This window comes from Cavia porcellus, unplaced genomic scaffold (genome assembly GCF_034190915.1).
Source record: "Cavia porcellus strain 051 isolate PalLab524CR breed Dunkin Hartley unplaced genomic scaffold, mCavPor4.1 scaffold_13, whole genome shotgun sequence".
Lineage (NCBI taxonomy): Eukaryota > Metazoa > Chordata > Mammalia > Rodentia > Caviidae > Cavia > Cavia porcellus.
This window is the reverse complement of record NW_026947496.1, coordinates 151,527-175,117: the sequence shown is the minus strand read 5'-3', so window position 1 is coordinate 175,117 and position 23,591 is coordinate 151,527.

Here is a 23,591-nt window from a genome sequence, read left to right as displayed (position 1 = left end):
CTAAATTCAGTGTTGGACTTTTTACAAGTCCTTTGAAATGTGTCCTCCTCTAGTCACTGGTCGTGCTGGAAATTACTTTCTTGTGAAGACAGGATTTGAGCAAATTGACACAAGTACAGTTTGCCACTACTCTGGACACCTGTTTAAATATCGAGTTGCCTAAATGGTGTGTGTTTTACTTTGATCTCTGCTCACACTTTGCTCTTCCAGTTAGAACCACAGGGCTCCAGGCCATAGCGTTAAAAGCCTAAACAAGAAAATTTCCATTCCGTTTGGTGAGTTCATTCGTCTCTCATAATTACTTTTTCCACAAATGTGTGCTTCAGGAGAGGCCCTGTCCAAATGTGGAGAGGCCCATTTTTTTTCACTCACTTTCAGACTTTCTAAGATTTTCAGTTACTAGACTTTGCCCAGACTTGCCATTGTCAAGGGACAGTGCACTTCACTTGAAGTTGTGCAGTATTACTTCATGTGTCTCCGTGGAATTTCCACCAATGGGAAACTCTTGCTGTATACGTCTCCAAGTGTTTCTGCGTAAGAAAATATAAGTAACAAAGGATGTGGTTTCAAGCCCAATGAGGAAATGAGGGATTATCTTTATTTCAGTGCAGGTTGACCTTTCAAAGAAACAGTAATTCCTATGAAATAGGAGGTAAAATCGTTTGTAAAGAGACATGGACATGTCCCGCTCAAGTTTATGTCACTGTTGTTAAAACGCCAAGGGCATTTGAGAAATTCTTGGCTGCTGAATTGTCCCTTTTTTCAAATTTCTCTTAGGTAAGACACTCCAGCTTCATCAAACCATGGTACTGTTCCTTCCATGTAAAAAACCAAAGCAAAAAAGAAAATAAATTAAAACAAAACCCATCAAATTACATTTGAGAGCCCACAATTGCTCAGCAGGCCCACTATTCAAGAAGCTAGAGGTACAGAAGCCTCAGCCTTCAGCCCATGGCCTGAAGTTTTGTCTCTATCATGGCCCCTCAATTCCCTGGCATGTCCACATTAACTCATGAATCTTTACTCATTTCCTCTTCAAATGCACAGGATCCAATATATTTGAACCCTGTTCACCTGGGCTGTAATCATCCAAGGACACACCAGAGGAAGGGCAGCCACCCCCTTGCCTGGGGCCTTGGAGCTTATCACAATAGAAATGGACACCTGAACTAGGGGAGCCAAAACAAAGAGAGGCATATTCCTAAAGTCTGAAGCACAGAAGCTACCTATAGACCAGTAGTGGGATTACACAAATTATGTAAGAATCTCTGTGCACATGCTTGGCATGGTCGCTCATGCCTATAATCCCAGCAATCTGGGGGCTGAGGTGGATGGATCCTTGGGCGTTCCAGTCCATCTTGGGCTACGAATTTATCTCAAGGCCTCTTTCAACAACTACATAAGATGCTGTTTCCAAAAAGAGGACAAAAGAAAACTAGACACACTTGGTCCAGGTCCCTGGGTTCACTACATGAGTTGTGGAGTCTAAATATTCCATGCCATGAGAAAATACATGGGATTTTTAGTGAAAGGGGCATTTGCATCCCTTTTCTAAGGGTTTCCCTTTCACCATGTTACATTTGAATTCTGGGAAAACCTGCTGGTGATAAGCTATCTAGCATTATGTTGGTTTAGGTATTGAGCTAGTACCTCATGTTTAGTGTTCAGGGTTATGCTGGAATGGCTGCAGACCTCCTTGAAATACCAATTACAGACAAGTGAAGCCCGAGGAAGCTGGATAGTTGAAGCAGGGACTCCAAATATTCATGCACTGCAAGGATTCACATTCATTTTGGGACTCATCTCATGGTTGCTGGCTCTTAGTGCTAACTGATACTACCATGGTGGCAGTAATCCAGCAGAGACTGCATGTATGGTTTGCAGGTTTGCTTCCCAAGCCACCAGAAACTTGGCAGAACCCAAATCATTGTGGCATTTTCTTTCCTCCCCTGAAACATTTGGCTTTCTAAGTTTGAAAATTGAATAGACTGGGCTAGTCAAGTTTGGACCCCATGTACCACCAACAGAGCTAAAGACAGAGCCAATTACTTCCCTCCACTTGTCAAAATATGTCAAATTTGCTTGATCACCAAAACTTCAAAGAAAATTCTGAGGCAACTTAGGGAGGTTATTCAAATACTGCATGATTGGAATGGCTGTTTTTGTATGAGGTGGAAAGCTGCAGAGTTGGGCTGAAACTGTTCACAGAAACCCACAGGCTTGTGGTTGCCAGGCAACCACACTGGGATGAGACTGGCTGAACATCACTGTGAGGTGGATTTTAGGCTCTAGGTTTGAAAATTTAAAAGACTGGGGTAGTCAAGTTTGGAAACCATCGACCACAGACAGACCAAAAGGTCTTTCAATTACTTCCCTCCACTTCTCAAAATATGTCAAATTTTCTTGATCACTACAACTGTAAAAAAAATTCTGAGGCAACATAGAGAGGCTAATCAAATACTGCATGATTGGAATGGCTGTGGTTGTATGAGGTGGAACGCTGCAGAGTTGGGCTGAAACAGTTCACAGAAATCCACAAGCTTGTGGTTGCCAGGCAACCACAGTGGGCTGCGATTGGCATAGCACCATTGTGAGCTGGACTTTAGGCTCTAGGATACAAGTGTGCAGTAGGAGACCTGAGTCACAATGCTGGGCGTTGCCATGGAGAGCTCAGTGGCACAGAGGACCTTGTAGGGCGAGGTTTATATAGGATGAATATTCTTGGCCTGGTATGCCACAATATTCTCTCTGAAGGCTTCACTGCTCTGAATTTGTGCCTGGAAATGCTTGCCAATCTACACATGGATGTACTTTCAATGGGATATGAAATATGCCAGGGCCTGGCAGATGATCTCTGCCATGTCTTATCCTTAAGCATACGCTTTTCCCTTGTCATGTCTCTCATTTGGCTGAGTCCTGTTCCCTAAGCTATTCAGTCACGACTTGCTGGCATCATTCACCTGCAGTATAAGAGCTTTCTGTGAAATTTCTCAGCAGAAATCCTCTGCAAGCACATAGCTTTGGATATGAGAGACAGTGGTGGAAGTTGAATTTCAAGGGCAGATATTTGAAAACAATGAAACAAGCCCCGAATAAGATCTTTACATGATTCCCAGATGAATATGTTTGGAAATACGGGGGAAGATGGAGATCAAGGCTGAGAAGAGTGCACACCCATTTCAAGGTACAAAAACCAGGGAAAAACATGGGAAAGCAAGAGAGCTGGTTAATCTGATGTAAAAATCTTTGATGATGAAAGGAAAATTATATTCTCATGATGATAGATTCAGGCTGTAGAAGTGAACTTCTCATGTTGGTTGTCCTATGTGTGGCCTTCTGCATTGGGCAGTGGATGAAGGACAGGAGATCTTCAAATTATCTGGTGGAACACAAAATACTGAAAAAAAATTCAGCCTAAATCCTATGTATTCCTTCCCTTTGAGAACATATATGGATAATGTACGAAGGTTCAAAAGAGAAAATGTCTTTTGGGTCATGGTTTCAACAATGAAATGGTCAGTTCACATAACATTTTGAATTTTGCTTTCAGACTTGCTCATGTACCTGGCCTGAATATATTAGAATGCAGAGTAAGCCTGTTCAATAGTTGTGCATTCCATAAGTGGTTTTAAAACCAGTGAAACCCTTTGGACTTAGTGTTTGTATTTAATTGGTTGATTGGTTTTTCAAATTGTTTGTTTTACTATTTTTAACTTTGTGAGTCAGGGAAGCCCTCACTCATAGTGATTTAGACCTCTCCAAAAGCTCTGAAGTTATTCATGTAACAGCTATTACATGTTATAAGTTTCTCCTATTAAAACTTGAAAGACAAACAGACTCTGCTACTTTTCATCTAAATTCAGTGTTTGGCTAAATTCAGTGTTGGACTTTTTACAAGTCCTTTGAAATGTGTCCTCCTCTAGTCACTGGTCGTGCTGGAATTTACTTTCTTGTGAAGACAGGATTTGAGCAAATTGACACAAGTACAGTTTGCCACTACTCTGGACACCTGGTTAAATATCAAGTTCCCTAAATGGTGTGTGTTTTACTTTGATCTCTGCTCACACTTTGCTCATCCAGTTAGAACCACAGGGCTCCAGGCCATAGCGTTCCAGGCCTAAACAAGAAAATTTCCATTCCGTTTTGGGAGTTCATTCGTCTCTCATAATTACTTTTTCCACAAATGTGTGCTTCAGGAGAGGCCCTGTCCAAATGTGGAGAGGCCCATTTTCATTCACTCACTTTCTGACTTTCTAAGATTTTCAGTTACTAGAGGTTTGCCCAGACTTGCCATTGTCAAGGGACAGTACAGTTCACTTGAAGTTGTGCAGTGTTACTTCATGTGTCTCCGTGGAAATTCCACCAATGGGAAACTCTTGCTGTAGTCATCTCCAAGTGTTTCTGCATAAGAAACTATAAGTAACAAAGGATGTGGTTTCAAGCCCAATGAGGAAAGGAGGGATTATCTTTATTTCAGTGCAGGTTGACCTTTCAAAGAAACAGTAATTCCTATGAAATAGGAGGTAAAATCTTTTGTAAAGAGACGTGGACATGACCCGCTCAAGTTTATGTCACAATTTTTAAAACGCCAAGGGCATTTGAGAAATTCTTGGCTGCTGAATTGTCCCTTTTTTCAAATTTCTCTTAGGTAAGACACTCCAGCTTCGTCAAACCATGGTACTGTTCCTTCCATGTAAAAAACCAAAGCAAAAAAGCAAATAAATTAAAACAAAACCCATCAAATTACATTTGAGAGCACACAATTGCTCAGCAGGCCCACTATTCAAGAAGCTAGAGGTACAGAAGCCTCAGCCTTCAGCACATGGCCTGAAGTTTTGTCTCTATCATGGCCCCTCAATTCCCTGGCATGTCCACATTAACTCATGAATCTTTACTCATTTCCTCTTCAAATGCACAGGATCCAATATATTTGAACCCTGTTCACCTGGGCTGTAATCATCCAAGGACACACCAGAGGAAGGGCAGCCACCCCCATGCCTGGAGCCTTGGAGCTTATCAGAATAGAAATGGACACCTGAACAAGGGAAGCCAAAACAAAGAGAGGCATATTCCTAAAGTCTGAAGCACAGAAGCTACCTATAGACCAGTAGTGGGATTTCACAAATTATGTAAGAATCTCGGTGCACATGCTTGGCATGGTCGCTCATGCCTATAATCCCAGCAATCTGGGGGCTGAGGTGGATGTATCCTTGGGAGTTCCAGTCCATCTTGGGCTACGAATTTATCTCAAGGCCTCTTTCAACAACTACATAAGATGCTGTTTCCAAAAAGAGGACAACACAAAACTAGAAACACTTGGTCCATGTCCCTGGGTTCACTACATGAGTTGTGGAGTCTAAATATTCCATGCTATGAGAAAATAACTGGGATTTTTAGTGAAAGGGGCATTTGCATCCCTTTTCTAAGGGTTTCCCTTTCACCATGTTACATTTGAATTCTGGGAAAACCTGCTGGTGATAAGCTATCTAGCATTATGTTGGTTTAGGTATTGAGCTAGTACCTCATGATTAGTGTTCAGGGTTATGTTGGAATGGCTGCAGACCTCGTTTGAAATAGCGATTGCAGACAAGTGAACCCCGAGGAAGCTGCATAGTTGCAGCAGGCACTCCAAATATTCATGCACTGCAAGGATTCACTTTCATTTTGGGACTCATCTTCTGGTTTCTGTCTTTTAGTGTTAACTGATACTACCATGGTGGCAGTAATCCAGCAGAGACTGCATGTATGGTTTGCAGGTTTGCTTCCCAAGCCACCAGAAACTTGGCAGAACCCAAATCATTGTGGCATTTTCTTTCCTCACCTGAAACATTTGGCTTTCTAAGTTTGAAAATTGAATAGACTGGGCTAGTCAAGTTTGGACCCCATGTACCACCAACAGAGCTAAAGACAGAGCCAATTACTTCCCTCCACTTGTCAAAATATGTCAAATTTGCTTGATCACCACAACCTCAAAGAAAATTCTGAGGCAACTTAGAGAGGTTAATCAAATACTGCATGATTGGAATGGCTGTGGTTGTATGAGGTGGAAAGCTGCAGAGTTGGGCTGAAACTGTTCACAGAAACCCACAGGCTTGTGGTTGCCAGGCAACCACACTGGGATGAGACTGGCTGAACATCACTGTGAGGTGGATTTTAGGCTCTAGGTTTGAAAATTTAAAAGACTGGGGTAGTCAAGTTTGGAAACCATCGACCACAGACAGACCAAAAGGTCTTTCAATTACTTCCCTCCCCTTCTCAAAATATGTCAAATTTTCTTGATCACTACAACTGTAAAAAAAATTCTGAGGCAACATAGAGAGGCTAATCAAATACTGCATGATTGGAATGGCTGTGGTTGTATGAGGTGGAACGCTGCAGAGTTGGGCTGAAACAGTTCACAGAAATCCACAAGCTTGTGGTTGCCAGGCAACCACAGTGGGCTGCGATTGGCATAGCACCATTGTGAGCTGGACTTTAGGCTCTAGGATACAAGTGTGCAGTAGGAGACCTGAGTCACAATGCTGGGCGTTGCCATGGAGAGCTCAGTGGCACAGAGGACCTTGTAGGGCGAGATTTATATAGGATGAATATTCTTGGCCTGGTATGCCACAATATTCTCTCTGAAGGCTTCACTGCTCTGAATTTGTGCCTGGAAATGCTTGCCAATCTACACATGGATGTACTTTCAATGGGATATGAAATATGCCAGGGCCTGGCAGATGATCTCTGCCATGTCTTATCCTTAAGCATACGCTTTTCCCTTGTCATGTCTCTCATTTGGCTGAGTCCTGTTCCCTAAGCTATTCAGTCACGACTTGCTGGCATCATTCACCTGCAGTATAAGAGCTTTCTGTGAAATTTCTCAGCAGAAATCCTCTGCAAGCACATAGCTTTGGATATGAGAGACAGTGGTGGAAGTTGAATTTCAAGGGCAGATATTTGAAAACAATGAAACAAGCCCCGAATAAGATCTTTACATGATTCCCAGATGAATATGTTTGGAAATACGGGGGAAGATGGAGATCAAGGCTGAGAAGAGTGCACACCCATTTCAAGGTACAAAAACCAGGGAAAAACATGGGAAAGCAAGAGAGCTGGTTAATCTGATGTAAAAATCTTTGATGATGAAAGGAAAATTATATTCTCATGATGATAGATTCAGGCTGTAGAAGTGAACTTCTCATGTTGGTTGTCCTATGTGTGGCCTTCTGCATTGGGCAGTGGATGAAGGACAGGAGATCTTCAAATTATCTGGTGGAACACAAAATACTGAAAAAAAATTCAGCCTAAATCCTATGTATTCCTTCCCTTTGAGAACATATATGGATAATGTACGAAGGTTCAAAAGAGAAAATGTCTTTTGGGTCATGGTTTCAACAATGAAATGGTCAGTTCACATAACATTTTGAATTTTGCTTTCAGACTTGCTCATGTACCTGGCCTGAATATATTAGAATGCAGAGTAAGCCTGTTCAATAGTTGTGCATTCCATAAGTGGTTTTAAAACCAGTGAAACCCTTTGGACTTAGTGTTTGTATTTAATTGGTTGATTGGTTTTTCAAATTGTTTGTTTTACTATTTTTAACTTTGTGAGTCAGGGAAGCCCTCACTCATAGTGATTTAGACCTCTCCAAAAGCTCTGAAGTTATTCATGTAACAGCTATTACATGTTATAAGTTTCTCCTATTAAAACTTGAAAGACAAACAGACTCTGCTACTTTTCATCTAAATTCAGTGTTTGGCTAAATTCAGTGTTGGACTTTTTACAAGTCCTTTGAAATGTGTCCTCCTCTAGTCACTGGTCGTGCTGGAATTTACTTTCTTGTGAAGACAGGATTTGAGCAAATTGACACAAGTACAGTTTGCCACTACTCTGGACACCTGGTTAAATATCAAGTTCCCTAAATGGTGTGTGTTTTACTTTGATCTCTGCTCACACTTTGCTCATCCAGTTAGAACCACAGGGCTCCAGGCCATAGCGTTCCAGGCCTAAACAAGAAAATTTCCATTCCGTTTTGGGAGTTCATTCGTCTCTCATAATTACTTTTTCCACAAATGTGTGCTTCAGGAGAGGCCCTGTCCAAATGTGGAGAGGCCCATTTTCATTCACTCACTTTCTGACTTTCTAAGATTTTCAGTTACTAGAGGTTTGCCCAGACTTGCCATTGTCAAGGGACAGTACAGTTCACTTGAAGTTGTGCAGTGTTACTTCATGTGTCTCCGTGGAAATTCCACCAATGGGAAACTCTTGCTGTAGTCATCTCCAAGTGTTTCTGCGTAAGAAACTATAAGTAACAAAGGATGTGGTTTCAAGCCCAATGAGGAAAGGAGGGATTATCTTTATTTCAGTGCAGGTTGACCTTTCAAAGAAACAGTAATTCCTATGAAATAGGAGGTAAAATCTTTTGTAAAGAGACGTGGACATGACCCGCTCAAGTTTATGTCACAATTTTTAAAACGCCAAGGGCATTTGAGAAATTCTTGGCTGCTGAATTGTCCCTTTTTTCAAATTTCTCTTAGGTAAGACACTCCAGCTTCGTCAAACCATGGTACTGTTCCTTCCATGTAAAAAACCAAAGCAAAAAAGCAAATAAATTAAAACAAAACCCATCAAATTACATTTGAGAGCACACAATTGCTCAGCAGGCCCACTATTCAAGAAGCTAGAGGTACAGAAGCCTCAGCCTTCAGCACATGGCCTGAAGTTTTGTCTCTATCATGGCCCCTCAATTCCCTGGCATGTCCACATTAACTCATGAATCTTTACTCATTTCCTCTTCAAATGCACAGGATCCAATATATTTGAACCCTGTTCACCTGGGCTGTAATCATCCAAGGACACACCAGAGGAAGGGCAGCCACCCCCATGCCTGGAGCCTTGGAGCTTATCAGAATAGAAATGGACACCTGAACAAGGGAAGCCAAAACAAAGAGAGGCATATTCCTAAAGTCTGAAGCACAGAAGCTACCTATAGACCAGTAGTGGGATTTCACAAATTATGTAAGAATCTCGGTGCACATGCTTGGCATGGTCGCTCATGCCTATAATCCCAGCAATCTGGGGGCTGAGGTGGATGTATCCTTGGGAGTTCCAGTCCATCTTGGGCTACGAATTTATCTCAAGGCCTCTTTCAACAACTACATAAGATGCTGTTTCCAAAAAGAGGACAACACAAAACTAGAAACACTTGGTCCATGTCCCTGGGTTCACTACATGAGTTGTGGAGTCTAAATATTCCATGCTATGAGAAAATAACTGGGATTTTTAGTGAAAGGGGCATTTGCATCCCTTTTCTAAGGGTTTCCCTTTCACCATGTTACATTTGAATTCTGGGAAAACCTGCTGGTGATAAGCTATCTAGCATTATGTTGGTTTAGGTATTGAGCTAGTACCTCATGATTAGTGTTCAGGGTTATGTTGGAATGGCTGCAGACCTCGTTTGAAATAGCGATTGCAGACAAGTGAACCCCGAGGAAGCTGCATAGTTGCAGCAGGCACTCCAAATATTCATGCACTGCAAGGATTCACTTTCATTTTGGGACTCATCTTCTGGTTTCTGTCTTTTAGTGTTAACTGATACTACCATGGTGGCAGTAATCCAGCAGAGACTGCATGTATGGTTTGCAGGTTTGCTTCCCAAGCCACCAGAAACTTGGCAGAACCCAAATCATTGTGGCATTTTCTTTCCTCACCTGAAACATTTGGCTTTCTAAGTTTGAAAATTGAATAGACTGGGCTAGTCAAGTTTGGACCCCATGTACCACCAACAGAGCTAAAGACAGAGCCAATTACTTCCCTCCACTTGTCAAAATATGTCAAATTTGCTTGATCACCACAACCTCAAAGAAAATTCTGAGGCAACTTAGAGAGGTTAATCAAATACTGCATGATTGGAATGGCTGTGGTTGTATGAGGTGGAAAGCTGCAGAGTTGGGCTGAAACTGTTCACAGAAACCCACAGGCTTGTGGTTGCCAGGCAACCACACTGGGATGAGACTGGCTGAACATCACTGTGAGGTGGATTTTAGGCTCTAGGTTTGAAAATTTAAAAGACTGGGGTAGTCAAGTTTGGAACCCATGGACCACAGTCAGACCAAAAGGTCTTTCAATTACTTCCCTCCACTTCTCAAAATATGTCAAATTTTCTCGATCACTACAACTGTAAAAAAATTCTGAGGCAACATAGAGAGGCTAATCAAATAATGCATGATTGGAATGGCTGTGGTTGTATGAGGTGGAAAGCTGCAGAGTTGGGCTGAAACAGTTCACAGAAATCCACAAGCTTGTGGTTGCCAGGCAACCACACTGGGCTGCGATTGGCTGAGCACAATTGTGAGCTGGACTTTAGGCTCTAGAATACAAGTGTGCAGTAGGAGACCTGAGTCACAATGCTGGGCGTTGCCATGGAGACCTCAGTGGCACAGAGGACATTGTAGGGCAATATTTAAATAGGATGACTATTCTTGGCCTGGTGTGCCACAATATTCTCTCTGAAGGCTTCACTGCTCAGAATTTGTGGATGGAAATGCTTGCCAATCTACACATGGATGTACTTTCAATGGGATATGAAATATGCCAGGGCCTGGCAGATGATCTCTGCCATGTCCTATCCTTGAGCATACGCTTTTCCCTTGTCATGTCTCTCATTTGGCTGAGTCCTGTTCCCTAAGCTATTCAGTCAAGACTTGCTGGCATCATTCAGCTGCAGTATAAGAGCTTTCTGTGAAATTTCTCAGCAGAAATCCTCTGCAAGCACATAGCTTTGGATATGAGAGACAGTGGTGGAAGTTGAATATCAAGGGCAGATATTTGAAAACAATGAAACAAGCCCCGAATAAGATCTTTACATGATTCCCAGATGAATATGTTTGGAAATACGGGGGAAGATGGAGATCAAGGCTGAGAAGAGTGCACACCCATTTCAAGGTACAAAAACCAGGGAAAAACATGGGAAAGCAAGAGAGCTGGTTAATCTGATGTAAAAATCTTTGATGATGAAAGGAAAATTGTATTCTCATGATGATATATTCAGGCTGTAGAAGTGAACTTCTCATGTTGGTTGTCCTATGTGTGGCCTTCTGCATTGGGCGGTGGATGCAGGACAGGAGATCTTCAAATAAATCTGGTGGAACACAAAATACTGAAAAAAAATTCAGCCTAAATCCTGTGTATTCCTTCCCTTTGAGAACATATATGGATAATGTACGAAGTTTCAAAAGAGAAAATGTCTTTTGGGTCATGGTTTCAACAATGAAATGGTCACTTCACATAACATTTTGAATTTTGCTTTCACATTTGCTCATGTAGCGGGACTGAGTAAAGCAGAATGCAGAGTAAGCCTCTTCAATAGTTGTGCATTCCATAAGTGGTTTTAAAACCAGTGAAACCCTTTGGACTTAGTGTTTGTATTTAATTGGTTGATTGGTTTTTCAAGTTGTTTGTTTTACTATTTTTAACTTTGTGAGTCAGGGAAGCCCTCACTCATAGTGATTTAGACCTCTCCAAAAGCTCTGAATTTATTCATGTAACAGCTATTACATGTTATAAGTTTCTCCTATTAAAACTTGAAAGACAAACAGACCCTGCTACTTTTCATCTAAATTCAGTGTTGGGCTAAATTCAGTGTTGGACTTTTTACAAGTCCTTTGAAATGTGTCCTCCTCTAGTCACTGGTCGTGCTGGAATTTACTTTCTTGTGAAGACAGGATTTGAGCAAATTGACACAAGTACAGTTTGCCACTACTCTGGACACCTGGTTAAATATCGAGTTCCCTAAATGGTGTGTGTTTTACTTTGATCTCTGCTCACACTTTGCTCATCCAGTTAGAACCACAGGGCTCCAGGCCATAGCGTTCCAGGCCTAAACAAGAAAATTTCCATTCAGTTTTGGGAGTTGATTCGTCTCTCATAATTACTTTTTCCACAAATGTGTGCTTCAGGAGAGGCCCTGTCCAAATGTGGAGAGGCCCATTTTCATTCACTCACTTTCAGGCTTTCTAAAATTTTCAGTTACTAGAGGTTTGCCCAGACTTGCCATTGTCAAGGGACAGTGCACTTCACTTGAAGTTGTGCAGTATTACTTCATGTGTCACCGTGGAAATTCCACCAATGGGAAACTCTTGCTGTAGTCATCTCCAAGTGTTTCTGCGTAAGAAACTATAAGTAACAAAGGATGTGGTTTCAAGCCCAATGAGGAAAGGAGGGATTATCTTTATTTCAGTGCAGGTTTACCTTTCAAAGAAACAGTAATTCCTATGAAATAGGAGGTAAAATCTTTTGTAAAGAGACATGGACATGACCCGCTCAAGTTTATGTCACTGTTTTTAAAACGCCAAGGGCATTTGAGAAATTCTTGGCTGCTGAATTGTCCCTTTTTTCAAATTTCTCTTAGGTAAGACACTCCAGCTTCGTCAAACCATGGTACTGTTCCTTCCATGTAAAAAACCAAAGCAAAAAAGCAAATAAATTAAAACAAAACCCATCAAATTACATTTGAGAGCACACAATTGCTCAGCAGGCCCACTATTCAAGAAGCTAGAGGTACAGAAGCCTCAGCCTTCAGCCCATGGCCTGAAGTTTTGTCTCTATCATGGCCCCTCAATTCCCTGGCATGGCCACATTAACTCATGAATTTTTACTCATTTCCTCTTCAAATGCACAGGATCCAATATATTTGAACCCTGTTCACCTGGGCTGTAATCATCCAAGGACACACCAGAGGAAGGGCAGCCACCCCCTTGCCTGGGGTCTTGGAGCTTATCACAATAGAAATGGACACCTGAACAAGGGGAGCCAAAACAAAGAGAGGCATATTCCTAAAATCTGAAGCACAGAAGCTACCTATAGACCAGTAGTGGGATTTCACAAATTATGTAAGAATCTCTGTGCACAGGCTTGGCATGGTTGCTCATGCCTATAATCCCAGCAATCTGGGGGCTGAGGTGGATGGATCCTTGGGAGTTCCAGTCCATCTTGGGCTACGAATTTATCTCAAGGCCTCTTTCAACAACTACATAAGATGCTGTTTCCAAAAAGAGGACAACACAAAACTAGAAACACTTGGTCCATGTCCCTGGGTTCACTACATGAGTTGTGGAGTCTAAATATTCCATGCTATGAGAAAATAACTGGGATTTTTAGTGAAAGGGGCATTTGCATCCCTTTTCTAAGGGTTTCCCTTTCACCATGTTACATTTGAATTCTGGGAAAACCTGCTGGTGATAAGCTATCTAGCATTATGTTGGTTTAGGTATTGAGCTAGTACCTCATGTTTAGTGTTCAGGGTTATGCTGGAATGGCTGCAGACCTCCTTTAAATAGCGATTGCAGGAAAGTGAACCCCGAGGAAGCTGCACAGTTGAAGCAGGCACTCCAAATATTCATTCACTTCTAGGATTCACTTTCATTTTGGGAATCATCATCTGGTTTCTGGCCTTTAGTGTTAACTGATACTACCATGGTGGCAATAATCCAGCAGAGACTGCATGTATGGTTTGCAGGTTTGCTTCCCAAGCCACCAGAAACTTGGCAGAACCCAAATCATTGTGGCATTTTCTTTTCTCCCCTGAAACATTTGGCTTTCTAAGTTTGAAAATTGAATAGACTGGGCTAGTCAAGTTTGGACCCCATGTACCACCAACAAAGCTAAAGACAGAGCCAATTACTTCCCTCCACTTCTCAAAATATGTCAAATTTGCTTGATCACCACAACTTCAAAGAAAATTCTGAGGCAACTTAGAGAGGTTAATCAAATACTGCATGATTGGAATGGCTGTGGTTGTATGAGGTGGAAAGCTGCAGAGTTGGGCTGAAACTGTTCACAGAAACCCACAGGCTTGTGGTTGCCAGGCAACCACACTGGGATGAGACTGGCTGAACATCACTGTGAGGTGGATATTAGGCTCTAGGTTTGAAAATTTAAAAGACTGGGGTAGTCAAGTTTGGAACCCATCGACCACAGACAGACCAAAAGGTCGTTCAATTACTTCCCTACACTTCTCAAAATATGTCAAATTTTCTTGATCACTACAACTGTAAAAAAATTCTGAGGCAACATAGAGAGGCTAATCAAATACTGCATGATTGGAATGGCTGTGGTTGTATGAGGTGGAAAGCTGCAGAGTTGGGCTGAAACAGTTCACGGAAATCCACAAGCTTGTGGTTGCCAGGCAACCACACTGGGCTGCGATTGGCTGAGCACCATTGTGAGCTGGAATTTAGGCTCTAGAATACAAGTGTGCAGTAGGAGACCTGAGTCACTATGCTGGGCGTTGCCATGGAGACCTCAGTGGCACAGAGGACATTGTAGGGCAAGATTTAAATAGGATGACTATTCTTGGCCTGGTGTGCCACAATATTGTCTCTGAAGGCTTTACTGCTCAGAATTTGTGGATGGAAATGCTTGCCAATCTACACATGGATGTACTTTCAATGGGATATGAAATATGCCAGGGCCTGGCAGATGATCTCTGCCATGTCCTATCCTTGAGCATACGTTTTTCCCTTGTCTTGTCTCTCATTTGGCTGAGTCCTGTTCCCTAAGCTATTCAGTCAAGACTTGCTGGCATCATTCACATGCAGTATAAGAGTTTTCTGGGAAATTTCTCATTAGAAATCCTCTGCAAGCACATAGCTTTGGATATGAGAGACAGTGGTGGAAGTTGAATTTCAAGGGCAGATATTTGAAAACAATGAAACAAGCCCCGAATAAAATCTTTACATGATTCCCAGATGAATATGTTTGAAAATACGGGGGAAGATGGAGATCAAGGCTGAGAAGAGTGCACACACATTTCAAGGTACAAAAACCAGGGAAAAACATGGGAAAGCAAGAGAGCTGGTTAATCTGATGTAAAAATCTTTGATGATGAAAGGAAAATTATATTCTCATGATGATATATTCAGGCTGTAGAAGTGAACTTCTCATGTTGGTTGTCCTATGTGTGGCCTTCTGCATTGGGCGGTGGATGTAGGACAGGAGATCTTCAAATAAATCTGGTGGAACACAAAATACTGAAAAAAAATTCAGCCTAAATCCTGTGTATTCCTTCCCTTTGAGAACATATATGGATAATGTACGAAGTTTCAAAAGAGAAAATGTCTTTTGGGTCATGGTTTCAACAATGAAATGGTCACTTCACATAACATTTTGAATTTTGCTTTCACACTTGCTCATGTACCGGGCCTGAGTAAAGCAGAATGCAGAGTAAGCCTCTTCAATAGTTGTGCATTCCATAAGTGGTTTTAAAACCAGGGAACCCCTTTGGACTTAGTGTTTGTATTTTATTGGTTGATTGGTTTTTCAAATTGTTTGTTTTACTATTTTTAACTTTGTGAGTCAGGGAAGCGCTCACTCATAGAGATTCAGACCTCTCCAAAAGCTCTGAAGTTATTCATGTAACAGCTATTACATGTTATAAGTTTCTCCTATTAAAACTTGAAAGACAAACAGACCCTGCTACTTTTCATCTAAATTCAGTGTTGGGCTAAATTCAGTGTTGGACTTTTTACAAGTCCTTTGAAATGTGTCCTCCTCTAGTCACTGGTCGTGCTGGAATTTACTTTCTTGTGAAGACAGGATTTGAGCAAATTGACACAAGTACAGTTTGCCACTACTCTGGACACCTGGTTAAATATCGAGTTCCCTAAATGGTGTGTGTTTTACTTTGATCTCTGCTCACACTTTGCTCATCCAGTTAGAACCACAGGGCTCCAGGAGATAGCGTTCCAGGCCTAAACAAGAAAATTTCCATTCCGTTTTGGGAGTTCATTCGTCTCTCATAATTACTTTTTCCACAAATGTGTGCTTCAGGAGAGGCCCTGTCCAAATGTGGAGAGGCCCATTTTCATTCACTCACTTTCAGGCTTTCTAAGATTTTCAGTTCCTTGAGGTTTGCCCAGACTTGCCATTGTCAAGGGACAGTGCACTTCACTTGAAGTTGTGCAGTATTACTTCATGTGTCTCCGTGGAAATTCCACCAATGGGAAACTCTTGCTGTAGTCATCTCCAAGTGTTTCTGCGTAAGAAAATATAAGTAACAAAGGATGTGGTTTCAAGCCCAATGAGGAAAGGAGGGATTATCTTTATTTCAGTGCAGGTTGGCCTTTCAAAGAAACAGTAATTCCTATGAAATAGGAGGTAAAATCTTTTGTAAAGAGACATGGACATGACCCGCTCAAGTTTATGTCATTGTTTTTAAAACGCCAAGGGCATTTGAGAAATTCTTGGCTGCTGAATTGTCCCTTTTTTCAAATTTCTATTAGGTAAGACACTCCAGCTTCGTCAAACCATGGTACTGTTCCTTCCATGTAAAAAACCAAAGCAAAAAAGCAAATAAATTAAAACAAAACCCATCAAATTACATTTGAGAGCACACAATTGCTCAGCAGGCCCACTATTCAAGAAGCTAGAGGTACAGAAGCCTCAGCCTTCAGCCCATGGCCTGAAGTTTTGTCTCTATCATGGCCCCTCAATTCCCTGGCATGTCCACATTAACTCATGAATTTTTACTCATTTCCTCTTCAAATGCACAGGATCCAATATATTTGAACCCTGTTCACCTGGGCTGTAATCATCCAAGGACACACCAGAGGAAGGGCAGCCACCCCCTTGCCTGGGGTCTTGGAGCTTATCACAATAGAAATGGACACCTGAACAAGGGGAGCCAAAACAAAGAGAGGCATATTCCTAAAATCTGAAGCACAGAAGCTACCTATAGACCAGTAGTGGGATTTCACAAATTATGTAAGAATCTCTGTGCACAGGCTTGGCATGGTTGCTCATGCCTATAATCCCAGCAATCTGGGGGCTGGGGTGGATGGATCCTTGGGAGTTCCAGTCCATCTTGGGCTACGAATTTATCTCAAGGCCTCTTTCAACAACTACATAAGATGCTGTTTCCAAAAAGAGGACAACACAAAACTAGAAACACTTGGTCCATGTCCCTGGGTTCACTACATGAGTTGTGGAGTCTAAATATTCCATGCTATGAGAAAATAACTGGGATTTTTAGTGAAAGGGGCATTTGCATCCCTTTTCTAAGGGTTTCCCTTTCACCATGTTACATTTGAATTCTGGGAAAACCTGCTGGTGATAAGCTATCTAGCATTATGTTGGTTTAGGTATTGAGCTAGTACCTCATGTTTAGTGTTCAGGGTTATGCTGGAATGGCTGCAGACCTCCTTGAAATAGCGATTGCAGAAAAGTGAACCCCGAGGAAGCTGCACAGTTGAAGCAGGCACTCCAAATATTCATTCACTGCTAGGATTCACTTTCATTTTGGGAATCATCATCTGGTTTCTGGCCTTTAGTGTTAACTGATACTACCATGGTGGCAATAATCCAGCAGAGACTGCATGTATGGTTTGCAGGTTTGCTTCCCAAGCCACCAGAAACTTGGCAGAACCCAAATCATTGTGGCATTTTCTTTTCTCCCCTGAAACATTTGGCTTTCTAAGTTTGAAAATTGAATAGACTGGGCTAGTCAAGTTTGGACCCCATGTACCACCAACAGAGCTAAAGACAGAGCCAATTACTTCCCTCCACTTCTCAAAATATGTCAAATTTGCTTGATCACCACAACTTCAAATAAAATTCTGAGGCAACTTAGAGAGGTTAATCAAATACTGCATGATTGGAATGGCTGTGGTTGTATGAGGTGGAAAGCTGCAGAGTTGGGCTGAAACTGTTCACAGAAACCCACAGGCTTGTGGTTGCCAGGCAACCACACTGGGATGAGACTGGCTGAACATCACTGTGAGGTGGATATTAGGCTCTAGGTTTGAAAGTTTAAAAGACTGGGGTAGTCAAGTTTGGAACCCATCGACCACAGACAGACCAAAAGGTCGTTCAATTACTTCCCTCCACTTCTCAAAATATGTCAAATTTTCTTGATCACTACAACTGTAAAAAAATTCTGAGGCAACATAGAGAGGCTAATCAAATACTGCATGATTTGAATGGCTGTGGTTGTATGAGGTGGAAAGCTGCAGAGTTGGGCTGAAATAGTTCACGGAAATCCACAAGCTTGTGGTTGCCAGGCAACCACACTGGGCTGCGATTGGCTGAGCACCATTGTGAGCTGGAATTTAGGCTCTAGAATACAAGTGTGCAGTAGGAGACCTGAGTCACTATGCTGGGCGTTGCCATGGAGACCTCAGTGGCACAGAGGACATTGTAGGGCAAGATTTAAATAGGGTGAATATTCTTGGCCTGGTGTGCCACAATATTGTCTCTGAAGGCTTCACTGCTCAGAATTTGTGGATGGAAATGCTTGCCAATCTACACATGGATGTACTTTCAATGGGATATGAAATATGCCAGGGCCTGGCAGATGATCTCTGCCATGTCCTATCCTTGAGCATACGTTTTTCCCTTGTCTTGTCTCTCATTTGGCTGAGTCCTGTTCCCTAAGCTATTCAGTCAAGACTTGCTGGCATCATTCACATGCAGTATAAGAGCTTTCTGGGAAATTTCTCAGCAGAAATCCTCTGCAAGCACATAGCTTTGGATATGAGAGACAGTGGTGGAAGTTGAATTTCAAGGGCAGATATTTGAAAACAATGAAACAAGCCCCGAATAAGATCTTTACATGATTCCCAGATGAATATGTTTGGAAATACGGGGGAAGATGGAGATCAAGGCTGAGAAGAGTGCACACACATTTCAAGGTACAAAAACCAGGGAAAAACATGGGAAAGCAAGAGAGCTGGTTAATCTGATGTAAAAATCTTTGATGATGAAAGGAAAATTATATTCTCATGATGATATATTCAGGCTGTAGAAGTGAACTTCTCATGTTGGTTGTCCTATGTGTGGCCTTCTGCATTGGGCGGTGGATGCAGGACAGGAGATCTTCAAATAAATCTGGTGGAACACAAAATACTGAAAAAAAATTCAGCCTAAATCCTGTGTATTCCTTCCCTTTGAGAACATATATGGATAATGTACGAAGTTTCAAAAGAGAAAATGTCTTTTGGGTCATGGTTTCAACAATGAAATGGTCACTTCACATAACATTTTGAATTTTGCTTTCACACTTGCTCATGTAGCGGGCCTGAGTAAAGCAGAATGCAGAGTAAGCCTCTTCAATAGTTGTGCATTCCATAAGTGGTTTTAAAACCAGTGAAACCCTTTGGACTTAGTGTTTGTATTTAATTGGTTGATTGGTTTTTCAAGTTGTTTGTTTTACTATTTTTAACTTTGTGAGTCAGGGAAGCCCTCACTCATAGTGATTTAGACCTCTCCAAAAGCTCTGAAGTTATTCATGTAACAGCTATTACATGTTATAAGTTTCTCCTATTAAAACTTGAAAGACAAACAGACCCTGCTACTTTTCATCTAAATTCAGTGTTGGGCTAAATTCAGTGTTGGACTTTTTACAAGTCCTTTGAAATGTGTCCTCCTCTAGTCACTGGTCGTGCTGGAATTTACTTTCTTGTGAAGACAGGATTTGAGCAAATTGACACAAGTACAGTTTGCCACTACTCTGGACACCTGGTTAAATATCGAGTTCCCTAAATGGTGTGTGTTTTACTTTGATCTCTGCTCACACTTTCCTCATCCAGTTAGAATCACAGGGCTCCAGGAGATAGCGTTCCAGGCCTAAACAAGAAAATTTCCATTCCGTTTTGGGAGTTCATTCGTCTCTCATAATTACTTTTTCCACAAATGTGTGCTTCAGGAGAGGCCCTGTCCAAATGTGGAGAGGCCCATTTTCATTCACTCACTTTCAGGCTTTCTAAGATTTTCAGTTACTAGAGGTTTGCCCAGACTTGCCATTGTCAAGGGACAGTGCACTTCACTTGAAGTTGTGCAGTATTACTTCATGTGTCTCCGTGGAAATTCCACCAATGGGAAACTCTTGCTGTAGTCATCTCCAAGTGTTTCTGCGTAAGAAAATATAAGTAACAAAGGATGTGGTTTCAAGCCCAATGAGGAAAGGAGGGATTATCTTTATTTCAGTGCAGGTTGGCCTTTCAAAGAAACAGTAATTCCTATGAAATAGGAGGTAAAATCTTTTGTAAAGAGACATGGACATGACCCGCTCAAGTTTATGTCATTGTTTTTAAAACGCCAAGGGCATTTGAGAAATTCTTGGCTGCTGAATTGTCCCTTTTTTCAAATTTCTATTAGGTAAGACACTCCAGCTTCGTCAAACCATGGTACTGTTCCTTCCATGTAAAAAACCAAAGCAAAAAAGCAAATAAATTAAAACAAAACCCATCAAATTACATTTGAGAGCACACAATTGCTCAGCAGGCCCACTATTCAAGAAGCTAGAGGTACAGAATCCTCAGCCTTCAGCCCATGGCCTGAAGTTTTGTCTCTATCATGGCCCCTCAATTCCCTGGCATGTCCACATTAACTCATGAATCTTTACTCATTTCCTCTTCAAATGCACAGGATCCAATATATTTGAACCCTGTTCACCTGGGCTGTAATCATCCAAGGACACACCAGAGGAAGGGCAGCCACCCCCTTGCCTGGGGCCTTGGAGCTTATCACAATAGAAATGGACACCTGAACAAGGGGAGCCAAAACAAAGAGAGGCATATTCCTAAAGTCTGAAGCACAGAAGCTACCTATAGACCAGTAGTGGGATTTCACAAATTATGTAAGAATCTCTGTGCACATGCTTGGCATGGTCGCTCATGCCTATAATCCCAGCAAACTGGGGGCTGAGGTGGATGGATCCTTGGGCGTTCCAGTCCATCTTGGGCTACGAATTTATCTCAAGGCCTCTTTCAACAACTACATAAGATGCTGTTTCCAAAAAGAGGACAACACAAAACTAGAAACACTTGGTCCATGTCCCTGGGTTCACTACATGAGTTGTGGAGTCTAAATATTCCATGCTATGAGAAAATAACTGGGATTTTTAGTGAAAGGGGCATTTGCATCCCTTTTCTAAGGGTTTCCCTTTCACCATGTTACATTTGAATTCTGGGAAAACCTGCTGGTGATAAGCTATCTAGCATTAGTTGGTTTAGGTATTGAGCTAGTACCTCATGATTAGTGTTCAGGGTTATGCTGGAATGGCTGCAGACCTACTTGAAATAGCGATTGCAGACAAGTGAACCCCGAGGAAGCTGCACAGTTGAAGCAGGTACTCCAAATATTCATGCACTGCAAGGATTCACTTTCATTTTGGGACTCATCTTCTGGTTTCTGGCTTTTAGTGTTAACTGATACTACCATGGTGGCAGTAATCCAGCAGAGACTGCATGTATGGTTTGCAGGTTTGCTTCCCAAGCCAGCAGAAACTTGGCAGAACCCAAATCATTGTGGCATTTTCTTTCCTCCCCTGAAACATTTGGCTTTCTAAGTTTGAAAATTGAATAGACTGGGCTAGTCAAGTTTGGACCCCATGTACCACCAACAGAGCTAAAGACAGAGCCAATTACTTCCCTCCACTTCTCAAAATATGTCAAATTTGCTTGATCACCACAACTTCAAAGAAAATTCTGAGGTAACTTAGAGAGGTTAATCAAATACTGCATGATTGGAATGGCTGTGGTTGTATGAGCTGGAAAGCTGCAGAGTTGGGCTGAAACTGTTCACAGAAACCCACAGGCTTGTGGTTGCCAAGCAACCACACTGGGATGAGACTGGCTGAACATCACTGTGAGGTGAATTTTAGGCTCTAGGTTTGAAAATTTAAAAGACTGGTGTAGTCAAGTTTGTATATATATATATATATATATATATATATATATATATATATATTTTGTATTTTTTTTTAAATTTTATTTAAGGAGAAAAGAAAAAAAAAGCAGGGAAAGGGTACAAGTTATACAGATTTACAGAAAAAAAAGAACAGTAGGAAATCACTAGTTAATGGATTACATATTGTCATCTTAGAAATAATTGTTCAAGTCACAAAATTAAAGCTTGTAAAGTGGACATTCCATCAATGATACTGCAAACAGTTCTGTTCATTGATCCAATAAAACCCTGTGATATCATTTTCTATCTTATACATTTAAATATACATGCAGTTATATAGTTTGGAGCACTTTCTTTTCCTCTCTTTTGTACCATGACTATTACACATTTTGGGTTTCATTGCTCCCACGGTTCTTATTACTTTTTTGGAAGAGAGTATAACCAAATGTGACATAACAGAACAGAATCGTTCAAGTCAAAAGGGTGGACATAATAGATAAGGTAAAAACATAATACAAGCTGATCAACAATGGTTACCATAATGCCTCCCGCTATCTCTAATAGAATTGCCTATATCGTTAGTTATAATACAATTGAACAAAACAGTAAAGAATAAAACCAACAAAACCAAAACATTGGAGACATTGTAGGTCTTCAAAAGTAGATAAAAGTCAACAAGAATGGGCGTCATAATGAATCTCATTATCTTCACAGCTGATGCCTAAACTTTCGAACCTGATACTATCCAGCAAAACAGAATAGGGGAACATCAGTTAAAAACCAGATGGTGAGAGTAATACAGGGCTTTAAATCAAGGTAATGAAAAGTCAAAGTGGGTTACTATAATATATCCTGCTATTTTTTTTCCTTTAATTAAAAGGATAAAGATAAAAAAGTAAATAATGGAGTGGAGATTGAGATAAAAGAGGGCATAACAACGAAACAGCGCAGATCAAAACATAACCATTTAAGCAGAATAGTGTTTCACCACCAGATAATCCTAACCTAAAAGTAGTTACCATATTGTCTCTTTCTTTGAAATCCTTGAGTACAACTTCATATACTGTAGCATTAAGTATATCAAAACAATGTAAAACCATTCAAGAGAATGACAGCATTACAGAGTATTTAGAATCGACTAACAGAAAATGAACAATGGTTTCTGTATAATCTCCTTGTCTTTAAAAGCTTTTTGCTTATACTATCGTACATAATAAAATCCAATAAGATACAGCCTATTTAGACCATTGGAGACAGAAGGACAAAAGCTAGATGAGACTTCAAAACAAGATGATACTAAATCAGTATTACCTATTAAGATGTCATTTTCTCCAAAATAGCTGTTCCTATCATCCAATCTTCTCTGCCTCATTTCTGTTGAGCTCTTTTTCTGTCAGTAGCTGTCAGTTTGTCTTCTTCATTTTGTTCTCTGCTCCATTCGTTGTGGCCTCTCTGCCATTATTTCTGGATTCTTTGTATTTTTCATTTTTTAGAATATCCTGCAATACTCTCTGTAGAGTTGAAATAGTGGTTGCAAATTCCCCCAGTTCCTCTTTATCCTGGAAGCACCTTGTTTTTCCATCAATTTCCAGGGAGAGTTGTGCAGGATATCTCAATCTTGGCTGGAGATTATTATCTTTCAAAGCTTGAATTATTTCCCCCCACGCTCTTCGTGATTTGATGGTTTGTGCCGAGAAATCTGCTGTAATTCTGATGGGTGTTCCCTTGTAAGTGGTCTGTTTCTTGTCTCTTACAGCTTTTAATATTCTGTTCTTGTATTGAATTTCTGGAATTTTTATTATTATATGCCTGGGTGTTGCTCTGTTTGGGTTGTAGGTAGCTGGGGTCCTGTATGCCTCATACATCTGAGTATCTTTACCTTTTGCTAAATTAGGAAAATTCTCCTGGATTATTTCTGTGAGTA